Below are 11,741 nucleotides of genomic sequence, written 5' to 3'. Positions count from 1 at the left end.
CCCCTTTCCCTCTCACTGCCCCCCGGGTTTTTTTGGGAGGCACAGCCTTCCCATTCGCTGCCGCCTGCCATTTGACCGCAGATATGACTATATATGGGATGCGATGGGCGAGGTAAGGCGGGGGAGCAATTTGTTCCCATTTCCAAATAGGCAGGACGGGACATTTCGCTGCTACTCCTGGGAGGGAAAAAAAAAAAAAAAAAAAGCAGCAAGCCGGAGCGCGGGGAGCGGAGGAGACGGGCGCGAAGGCTGCTGGCAGCGGGCAGCGCGTCTGGATGACATCGGCCCCGTGCTGGAGCCGTCCCCACCCGTGGAAATCAATCTGTTCTACAGCAGGAGGGTGGCGGAGCCGGTCGCATCAGGCGGCAGGGGGAGGCGGGGCTGCTGGGCACGGGGGCTGGAGGACGGGCAGTAAGGGGTTAATCGCATGCCCGTACGGAATGAATGCGCTCGGAGACCTTCCCCCGGCAGCCGGAGGAGGAGGGGGCACTTCTACTCAACAGCCAGGCTGCAGCAAGCACGGGCGGCGGGGCGCTGCGCCGGCCCGTGCAGCGCCGGGCACGAAGCCCAGACTTTGCGGTGGGACCCGGGCAGGGCTGGCCTTCCGCCGGGACCCACAGCGAGGGGAAGGGGCTGAGGGGCGACCCTGACCCCCAGAGCAGTGCTGGGGCAGGGCAGAGGTGCCAGCGGCTGCCAGAGCTTCCGAAGTGCACCGCTCTCTCTGCAGTACCTGGCCGGGGCTCCGGGCCCTGCCTCGGTACTGCACGCTCAAGGGCGCAAGGAGGGAACAGAAAAGGCGGACGGGAGCTACTGCCACCCTCAACGGGAACAGCGCGAGCCATGCCCTGCCAGGGTACCCAGAGCTGCGAGGGATGGAACCCAGGAAAAGCTGGGGCAGGGAATCTTAGCTACAGAGGTGACTTGCACCCTTTCGTAATGCCAGCGAGGGACAGCAGCAGATAGACAATTAACAAAATTACATATAATTAAGTGAAGACCTATTTAATTCACTTCTGGCATGTCTCTCACAGTCTCATCAGCAGAGTGAGCAAGACACAACACGTTGTCCTCGGGACGCACGCTCCCTTGTACAGCGTAGAAAGTACAGGGATGTGCATGAGTCCCACAGGATGTGGGTTGCACAAAGAAAATTAGGCAGCCTTTGTCTACACTCAATACTTGTAGCAGAAAATTCCTCCCTGGTGCTGTCACTGGATCAGCTGAGCTGATGTTACTTTGCAGGAGGAGGGAATGTCCTACAACTTCTGGCCCACGGTACTTACCAGGGCAGTTAAGGGCTGGATTTGCAAAGCAGGCCTTGGAGAGCTTAAACAAGCTGCACCACAAAGCTTCAGGTCTACAAAGTCCCCTTATGAGGGTCCAGACCAACAGTTGCAGTCCCCAAGTCCTCAGAAAGGCCATAATCTGAATTAACCTAGGAACTATACAAAATTCAGAGGCTCACAACTTGGCATGGGGATTCATGTATACTGCTCCTAGGGAGTAGAGGTCCAGTCAAAATAGAAGCTTTCCTTATGCCTACTTAAAGAAAAGATGATTTCTCACTGCAGGCCTTTCTCACTGCATTGGTTTAATAACCAAACTAGTACAACAGTAACAGTAAAAATTACTGAGAAAAACATTGCACTTCCACAGAATGTTTCAAAACACAAGAATATTGAAAAACTCTACAGATTTAGTCACAACCAACTCTAAAGTGTAGTTTGTCTCTTTGCACTTACACTTGATTTTACACTATAGTCAATTAGAACAGATTAGGGCCTTTCTGAGATAAGTATAACGAGTAGTTAAAAGATACCTAGTTACCTATTGTTTAACAACTGACTGCTTTGTTAAATGTATCAGTATGTTTTAACCCTAGTTTAGGAGAACATATTCCTCTGCCACAGCAGATGCCTTAAAAACATAGAGTATCATGGCTGGGAATTCACTGAGGTAGCTCTTCTCACTTTGGGGAAAGAAAATGTCTTGCGAAATTAAACAAACAACTGTCTGGCTAATTTGGGAGTGGTGCTGATAGGCTCTTAAAAGAATGCCTGTGCAGCTCCTGTTGGAGTTTTCTAAAAGAATGTTAGCCGTGACATGGGAGCCTCTAGGATACAGCAGAAAGTATGAGATACAGGCAGAAGGAAAGGAACTCAAAGTTTAAAAAAAAATACCTGAAGGATGGCATCACCTCCACAGGAAAAAAAAAATAAATCTTGAGGTTCTACTTACATGAAAATGTCCAGTTAGTAAGCTTTGTTTATAGCAAGATGACCTGTATGCATGGGGCTGAATGGCTGATGGTGATTTAATTTTTGTTTTCCTCCTGGAGAGAGTATGAAAAGTACAGACATGTGTTAACGTGCTTGCTATACCTTTCATTAACAATTTCAATTACTTGGAAACTTCTGTTCCAGCTGGCCAAGAAAGATAGGTTTAGAAATGAAATAGCTTGTATAGCCTCTCCCTCTTTAATTGATATGTGAAGACAGATTGTATGCAAATTATTTTTACTTACTGAAAAAAGAAGGCAGCACAAACTTTGTTTTTGTGACATAGTACCAATTCTCTAATGTTACTTGTCAACTCTTGCTTTTCACCACAATGGCTCATCTCATCTCATTTTATCTAATATAATCTAATCTCATCTCATCCCTCCTCATCAATAAATGGTGCAGAAACTCATTAGCAGTAGTTTCACTTTCTTCTGGGGAGTACCTACTGAACTAATTTTGAATTCTGTTAATTTAATTGGACTCTTTAGAAAATCAAAACAGCAAACTCAAAGCACCAAGAAAGGATACCTAGTTTTGAAATTCATGACTCTTTCTGTGAGCAGGTGATGCCACAATTCAGGCTTACTGACAATACAGTACAGAGTAAGGCTGGGACTTGTTTATATAATGATGTTTCTGTCATGTCACCTATCCCTTGACATGGGCAGAAATTTGCCTTGAGGAGGATCTGCTCTTTGGGCATAGATTGTGTTGGTCATAGGGGGTTGATTCTGATAACAGACAAAAGGGTAGGAAATGACACCTAACAACTGGTTCTGCCAGTTCTATAAAACATGCCTCCTAAAAGACTATTAAGGATTCAAGTTAGGTCAGTCAGAGCGAACTCACAGGCCTGTATGTATTTGAAAAGTGGAGTGTTCCCTCACATGGAGGCAAATAAAAATGAAATATAAACCAATTTCTCAAAGGTCTCTGAGACCTCTGCTTCCCTTGTAAAACAGGAATGTTCCTTTTGGACAAAGGAAGCCAACAACAGGAGTGTAGGATATTATCAAAAAATAGGAAATTGAAAACATCTGTATTCACCTAGAAAAACAAGAGGTGGACATGATCACTGGGATAAACTTCAAACATGCCTTTGGAGTTGCTTTACCTACTTCTTCTCCTAGGTCTCTTTCTGTTTTGGGTTGTGGATTATTGATGGAATCGGGAAGGTTTTATTAGTACAGTCAGTGTATTTTATTCTGTAAGGATCTCCAAGAGCTTTGCACTAAAATTGAGGGACAATATTTCTGAAGAAGAATAAAAAGAGAAAATTACCCCTGGGGAAATTGGTCATCTACACTTCAGCCATAAGGGAAGAGAAGGCCCTAAACCAGAAGGCAGGAATCCCGATGGCCAGTTCTCTGCACAGCTCAGTAGGCAGCAAACAAGTACAGAAATACTCCAGAACATGCCAGTCATGCTTAATACATGCTGTAACCCTGTGAAAAGTTTTCTGCAACATTTCCTAAGTAACGGTGGAGAGCAGTTTAGCTTTTGTAATTAAGAACTATGGGATGATTTATTGGAAAAATTAAGCTTTAAATTATTGAAATACTTTTCCTCTTCAGAAGTAATGTTTCTGTTTGGTTTGTCATTCAAGAAATTAGTGAACTCCTTAAGTAAAAAAGTATTTATAGCACAGTCTTCTGCACCTGCCCTGATCTGTAATCTGAGGGTCTACTCAGATACCACACCAAATGCTAAGAAGCACATGACCTAACTCATGACCTAAGATCTTAAAATAGCTCTGAGAAGGTCTTCTTTATTTTTTCCCCAAGACTCCTTTCACTCTAATTGGACTACTGTTATTTGCTAGATTTCAACTGAGCAAACGTGTCTCCCAAGTTTTTGTATTGTGCTTTCTTTTAAAATCAGATTTGCTTTAGCTGGTAGTTAGGAGTTACTAATGTTATTCTCTGAAAAAAATCTACAAAAAATAAGTAACAGAAAAAACAAAATCCAAAGTTCACTCTTGGTAAGATGTCTTCCTACGTCTTTCTCTTTATAGCTTCAGAGCGTTTCAGACCACAAAAAGATTAATAGATCATTTAAAACTGTTTATTTGTATATATTGTTGGATTTATGTCCCACTCAATGAAGTCTCAAGTCACTTACTTAAATCTGACTAAAGTAATCTTCTATTTTGAAAAAGTGTTTAAAAAACAGTCTTGAAAAAGAACACCCAGTCCATTTTTACTTAGACTGTGGTATTGTACCATAGAAAAGAAGAGTGAAAAGGCCAAGTAACAGAAAAAGGCAATTAATATGCAATGGGGGTGGGGGGGATGAAAGAAATACTACAATCAACTGTACACAAACACCAAACTGAAAAGAACTGTGAATCAACAAATCCAAAAAGCAGCAACTCTTCAGGTGAGAGTCCACTCATGACCTTACAATGGTGCAGAAATTGCATTAAATTTTGTCATCTCCTCTGATTTACACTATCCCAAATGATATCACACCCAGTTCTACTGAATGCAATTGAGAAAAAGTTGTGGACAACAAGAAGGCCAATACCTTCAAAGGCAGAGTTCCATCCTTGTGAAGCAGTTCATTTGCCAGTGCTTTGAGCTATATATAGATAAATACACTATCACTGTAACATCTGCTGCCATATCTACAAGACTACGAGGTGTCCTGTAATTTAGCTTTGCAGTTTTGTTGGGGATTTTTCCTAAGCAGAACAAGGAACAATTGCCATTGCATACCTCTGACAGATTTGTGCTACTGATCTTATTGGTACAGTAACATATGATAGGAGAACAGAGCAGGAATGAAAAATAGGAAAGAAGAAAACTGACTATATTTCTGATGTCCACCCCTTGATATAACAGCAGAGAGATGCTGTACAGAAGTATCAGGGCAGATAGCTATCTCCCTTCTCTTGGCTGCAACTGGGAAAAGTTCAAGTGTTTTAGGAATGTCCTGAATTCATGTACCAGAGTTCACAGCAGTTCATACAGCAGTGGCAGCTCCTGCAGCACAGAAGCAAAAAAGAAAAGCTGCTGCAGTAAGTGAATGAACAGAAGTTGTTGGGCTGTACATGTGAGCATTCCTCTCCTGACAGGATTTAGTTTTGTCTTGTGGAAGTTCTCAACCATCACACATCAAGGCATCAATCTGAATTTGGACAGGATGTAGGAAAATATGTCCACATTCATACAACCTAAATTAACCTATCTACCTATGACTGGTGACGGAGGAATTTACACTGTAGTCTTAAGAGATTTCTACCATGAAGAAACAGCAGAGTGGGAAATGTCTACTGCATGATTTTGGCTCGGGAAAAGCAAATTTGCTGATAGCAAAAAAAGTTAATATTACACTTAACCTTCAGGAATGATTCTGTTTCAATCAAACTGTGTGCATACCTCAAGCAATAAGTATTTAAGCTGTGAAAATTCATTATATAAGCCTAGAAGGTAAAGAGGTTATTTCTGGAAGACAGGAGACTTTTTATTTGACCTGAATACTCACCTTTCTCAGGATCAGGGAAGATCCTGAGAACCAAACTGCTTGTGCCTTCAAACAGTGTAAATTTTTGTCAACAGCCAACCCTGCCAGGTTTGTCCAAAGGTTTTTTGTTTTTTTTACCATCAAAAGTAGAGCCACTGGGGAACAAGAAAATCCACAAATAAACAAACACTTAAAAGAAAAAATTGTCTACTGAAACCCAGAGAAGTCTTTTTTTTTTCTGAGAGGAGAAAAAGGGAAGAAAGATGCATGCAGCCTTATCTTATAAACAACCATTCATCATGTAGCAGAACAAATAATACTTTATCCCCTTCACTTCAGACCTTGTATTTGTACAGCCTGAGACCAGCTGCCACAGCAAGAGAGCTGGGAAAATGTTCAGTCCCAGCTCAGGAAACAAGAGTGCAGCCCAGGTGCAGACTCTCTCCTGACATCTATCTCCATGTGTCCCACAGCCTTATCTTGGTCTTTCCTATTGTCCCTGATAGCAAACATGCATTTGGTATCACTGAGATCTTTGCAACTTGATATGTTATTAGCATGCCAGATGAGATTCAGCAGTAGTAAACACAAGAAATCCAATCCACAGGAATAACAAATATATACTAATCTGTCCTCTCATTAGCTCCTTTTTCTTTCTTTGAAACATTTCACTAATTGCTTGGCAGCTAATGTTTTTTATTTTTAAAGAAATTACTTGATGTTCTCATTAATCTTTGTGCTATGAAAAGCAATTTGGGCAGAGCTCATGGGTCTGTATAATTTACATACTGCTCCCTGCCCCAATGAAATATAAAAAAGAAATTCCCCGATCGTTTTCCTGGAATCAATCCTGATTTGAATGTAAATTCATCAAACCTCAGAAGACATATTTTTTTATGTTCCAGCATAAGATCCAAATTACCAGATGCAAAGGAAGTATCTGAAATAGCAAGTTGACAAATTCAGTGAAGAATACTATTTTTCTTCCGAGAAAAACTATCTTTGAGTTAGTTAAAATTATCTCACATACTAATGGCTTTCCATTTGTGTGGGAAAGCTACTCACAGATTTTGGACACAAGACTGCCACTGGCTTGCCACACAATAGCCCTTGGGCAATAGCAGAGAGAAGAGCCTCTGCACACCCATCACAAAGGTACTGTTGTAATTAATGCAGTGCATCACAGCATGTATATTTTAGCATGCAGGTGCCAGTTTCAAGCATTAAGGTCATTACAGATAATTAAAGTTCACAGCTCCTACTCATTTTGCAGGTAAAATTTTCTCTTTATTTCAAATTTTCAAACAGTTTTACTGAGCAACACATTGGTTTGAAATCTGTTTAGAACCTGGTGTCACACCTCTCCCATTTCCTCACTGGCACTGTAACAGTGGGTGGCAAAGCAGCAGTTTGCAAGTGTCAACAATAAACCCACTGGAAGTGGTAATCCTCTGCATGTCAGAGTGTTTAACATCCATCTCAACCCTCCTATGGTCTGCAGCAATTGTTAATCAAGCAGAATTGAAAACTGGCACTCAAATGGCATAGCTGCTATGGCTGGATAATAGCCTAGGAGCCAGCCAGGAGCTAAAGTTTCATTAGGAGCTATTTTAACATTCATTTGTCTACAGGAACAACAAGCTTAGCAAACAACTGGACTGTCACCAGAGCCCTCTGCCAGAGGCTCCTGGAAGCTCATGGCTGGAGTTAAGTTTTACAAAGAATCACCCACACACCTTCCCAGTGCAGGCAGCAGTGAGCTTAACCAGAGCCCCAATTCTCCAGCAGCCTTTTTGCACAAGTTTTACTTTGGTGATTTCAATTTCAGTTCAGCAGTTTACTGGAAAGATGACGATTTCTAACACAAAGGCTGCATGTTCTAACACCAGCACATCAAACACAAATTTTGATGAAACTGAAAGCTGCTTACAACCTTTCTTCTTTAGTACACAGCTCTAGAGCCAAGACTTCAGAACATACAACTGCTGAGAGTTAGTGAGGTTTAGATGTTCTGGACTCATGCATCTAAGCTACAGAGATGAGCAGGACTCATGAGTGGGACATCCTGACTCATTTCATCGTTGATGGAATGAGGGCTCTGCATGCTAACAGCTATTCCTTCTGAAGACCTTGTTACAACTGGCAACTACAAGTCTAAAACTGAGGCAGTTTTTGGATCCTTGACAGATTGCCAGCTCAACTTCTCTATGTGCAGCTTTTAGTTTTTTGGCTATTACCACAACAGCCTGAAGGACTTTTAAGGCAAGATCTGGCAGTGCTTGCTCATTGCTCCTGCTTTTATTAACAAATCCAGTAACAGTCAGCAGATGGGTAACAAGTGCACCCTGATGACAAGTGAGTACAAGGAAAAAAGTGTGACTTTTAAACCATTTTGTAATGTATTTCAATTTGAGTGTTTAACAGGTAAATCTCATTTTAAAATCTGTTGGTTTGCTGAAATAAATCCTGTGTCAGAAGATGGGGTACATGCTGAGCAATTAAACCTTAACTTGGATTAGAAAAGCAACACACCATGTTTTTGTCAGGGCAGTTGCACAAAACAGGATTGTTTTGCATGGTATTTTCCTTGCAAAAGCAGAGCACTGGTTTCATTCTGTTGTCTACAACTGCTCAAATCACTACAGCATACTGTACATTTCACCTGAGCCCTTCTTGTTCACTCTACTCCCCATGTTACTTTGATGTAAAGCAAGATATAGATGCCTGTTTCTACAATACTCCAGGGTATAATTGCATTTCCTGTACTTAATGATATATTCAGAACTTCCTGGTATGGTTACTATTTATCTTTTCTTCTCACAGCATCACTTGTTACCCAGTTCACTTTACAGATCCTTTGGGCATGTGTGTATCACATAATGAGCACCCTGTAAAAATCCCCAAGCAAGTGTCAGACAAGTCAGTGCCAGAACTGAAAGACGTTTAGCTGCTTCAGTACACAAAGGTATAAACTCTAATTAGCACTGAGAGCACTGCCAGGACCAAAATCTGCTTAGCACCTCTGCATGATACTGTACTGCCCAACACAGACTCAGCAGCCTGCTTGGAGGTAAAGCTGGGATTGCTAATTTGGGGCTATTCTCTGCAAAGCAGACCTGATCATTGGCTTCTCTAATTAAAGAGGGTATCTGCAGAACCTCCCCTGTTCTGCAAAAGACAGCCTCAGGATGGATGCATAGATCAAACATCTAGTTTTGGCTGAGTGCTCTAGATACAGGGAAAATAGTACACTCCTTCACCACATGTTAAAAAACATATAATAAAAAACTTGGTCTGAAATGTTATGTATGGAATATTTAATATGACGGAACAATATAAGAACAAAACCAATGGGATTCTCCCACCTCCTGTTGATGAGGTAGATCAATTCTCAGTATTAATACAGGAGCTTGGTGTTGAGAATAAGCTCTTTAAGTTTCTTTTAATCCTTTTTGAACTTTGTATGACATTAAATTTCACTACTCCTGCATGAAGTTTATTTTGTTTACAACTGCTTTCAGAGCATAAAGACCTTAAGCTCTCAAGAATTCTAACAAAATAGTTGGGGGATATTTTTGGTTTCTTCCCCCCAAATAAATAATTTATTCAATAAATGACAGTGCCAAATTTCATAACAGCTTTGAAACATGTCCTTTCAATTTAAATACAGTAAACAACGGACAAATAAAATTGTTTCAATGGATTGGATTTCTAAAAACATTACATGATTTTTTAAAGTAAAAGAGAAGTTTTATAAAAGCAATGTAACACTGTAGAGATTACATAAAAGGAAGGAGCCCTCTTCTAAATGAGGGCTTATCACTGATTCCCAGTTAGTGCCCTTCCCATGTAACTTACCTGCTTTGTGCCTCTGGTTCTGAGTCTGTGAAGAAAGTTAAAACAGGCTGAAAAATTGCTATTTGTGAAGCACTGTGAGAACTGTACACAACTAAGAATATTGCTATCTTCCACTACACTGCTGTTAGTAAGGATACAGCCTAGTTATTTCTAGGAATCTATACAGCACACAGCATCAGTATCGAGGGAAGTGGGTGAAAATTTTACTAAAACTGTAAAAATAATTACAAGAAGTATCATTAAAATCACTGGGACTAGAAATTATATAGAATCACACCAAATCTCCTTTTAACAGAGCCTTGTCTTTGAGAGAATACAGCTGGTGACAAGAAGCTTGGACTAAGAAGGCATGAGACTACCTGAGCCTCTGCTCGGCTTTGCCTTGGCCAGCCTGAGCAATCTCTGACAAAGGCAACGTGCACGTTCTGGGTCTGACAAAACCAGGGATTACTGCTCTTCCTCTTTATGTTTCAAATATGAGCACTCAGCTCTCAGTGAATTTTTTTGTTCTCAGATCTTAGGGCTGCAGAAGCCCATTTTACAACACAGACAGAATAACAGTAACAAGTAATAGTCTTAAGTTCACAGACAATGTATGAAGCAAAACTCAGACCCAGAATAGTAGATTCTTTGTTACCTCATGGCACATTTTTTGTTTGAACTTACAAAAAACCCCTCAGGGTTTATGTTACTCAGTACTGGAATTCAACATAGAACCCACACTGCTTATTTTTAAAGCAAAACTAGACACTCAAGATTAAAAGAAAAATGAACAAGTCACTGAGTGATTTTCCCTGCCAGCTGAGCATCTTGCAACTCACAACATTTTGAGAGAACCCTCCATTCAGGGGTTCTTAATTTATAAGTAAGGAAATTTCCTAATTCTCTTTTTCTTAATCTCTCTCTAATTTAAAGGTATATTTTTTAACATTCTAAACATTCTCCTTCTTTCTCTTCTGACTTCCCTTATTATTTTAAATTAAGGTAAAACATTTGCTATGTTAATGCTATTTTTTTTCCCCCAGAATAGCAGAAATTTGGCAGTAGAAACATGACTGCAAGAGCATTGGGACTAGATAAACTTCTGCTCTCCTGTCTTCACGAAAAAACCATTTACTCCAGAAATAGCTGAAAACCTGTCTGTTGGAAGAGTTATGATGACTGGGGAAAGATGACAACCTTCAGGACATTATGGGGTGCTTAATTTACTTCACATGTGGGCACAGGAAGCAGTCACTGTTGTGAGTACACAACACATAACCAAGATGAAATTTTCCAGAAGTTCCCAAAGAAGCCCTCAACTGCTATTGAGAGTCAATAGGCATAACCAGTCATCGGCTTTTATTGAGTGGAAGAGAAAAATGAGGAAGAAGAAACCTAGAACTACATTTTTTATCTGTCCCTATCACTGGCTGTGATAAAGCACAAGAACGTAACAACACAGAACAGAGAAGAAGAAGTCTGATGAAGAGAGGCAGAATGGGGGCAAAATAGGAGGCAGAGTCCTGTGGCCCTTGTTCATTCTCTAAATATTCCCTCTGAAACCAGAACTATGTCAGGAATCTCAGCTTTCAAAAACAAAGTCTCTTTCCTACACTTAAAAATGGCCTGACAGATTAAATTCAAACGTAAGGGAAAAAAAATCCTGGAGTGCATCTTTTAATGCCAAATGTCTGCCTGGAACAAATGTTTGTGGTTGCATATTAATTTCCTCAGAACAGCATAGAAATGTTGACAACTGCAACAGTTATTCATAATGGTCCTTTAGTCCTTTACTTCCACAAAGTTGATAAAATTTTGTATTTAATTATCCATGCCTAATTATTACAAAGAAAAAAAATCCCACTGACCAATTGACCACTGAACAAAACCCCATTAATTTTGACCAACTACAGAAACCCCCATTAATTTTCAAGAAAAACATACAGTATCTGTCTGTAACACCAGCATGGGCACTCTTTGTCCACAGAATCCCAAGTTCTTCATAAGGAAAACCACAGGTCTACAGACTGGGTGAAAACTTCTTTGGTTCAGGGACACTGGTGGCACAGACAGCTTGTTACACTGGGCACCAGCTGCTCCCAGTGAAAAGGGGTCCTACTGCTGCATTTCTGCCTTTGAAAATCTGCATGGGAT

The 11,741-nt window shown here is 40.8% G+C and overlaps 1 long non-coding RNA gene across 1 annotated transcript; it reads left to right on the top strand.

Moving 5' to 3' along the window:
- The first annotated feature begins 11 nt into the window (after positions 1-11).
- LOC121354335 lies at positions 12-11,237 on the top strand. Its single transcript, XR_005955266.1, has 2 exons — positions 12-112; positions 10,631-11,237. It is a non-coding gene; the product is annotated as an uncharacterized LOC121354335 (long non-coding RNA).
- Positions 11,238-11,741: the final 504 nt, after the last annotated feature.

Source organism: Pyrgilauda ruficollis, unplaced genomic scaffold, assembly GCF_017590135.1.
Source record: "Pyrgilauda ruficollis isolate IOZ18807 unplaced genomic scaffold, ASM1759013v1 scaffold23, whole genome shotgun sequence".
NCBI lineage: Eukaryota > Metazoa > Chordata > Aves > Passeriformes > Passeridae > Pyrgilauda > Pyrgilauda ruficollis.
Note: the sequence above shows the minus strand (reverse complement) of the source record. Positions and strands in the feature narration are given on the sequence as shown.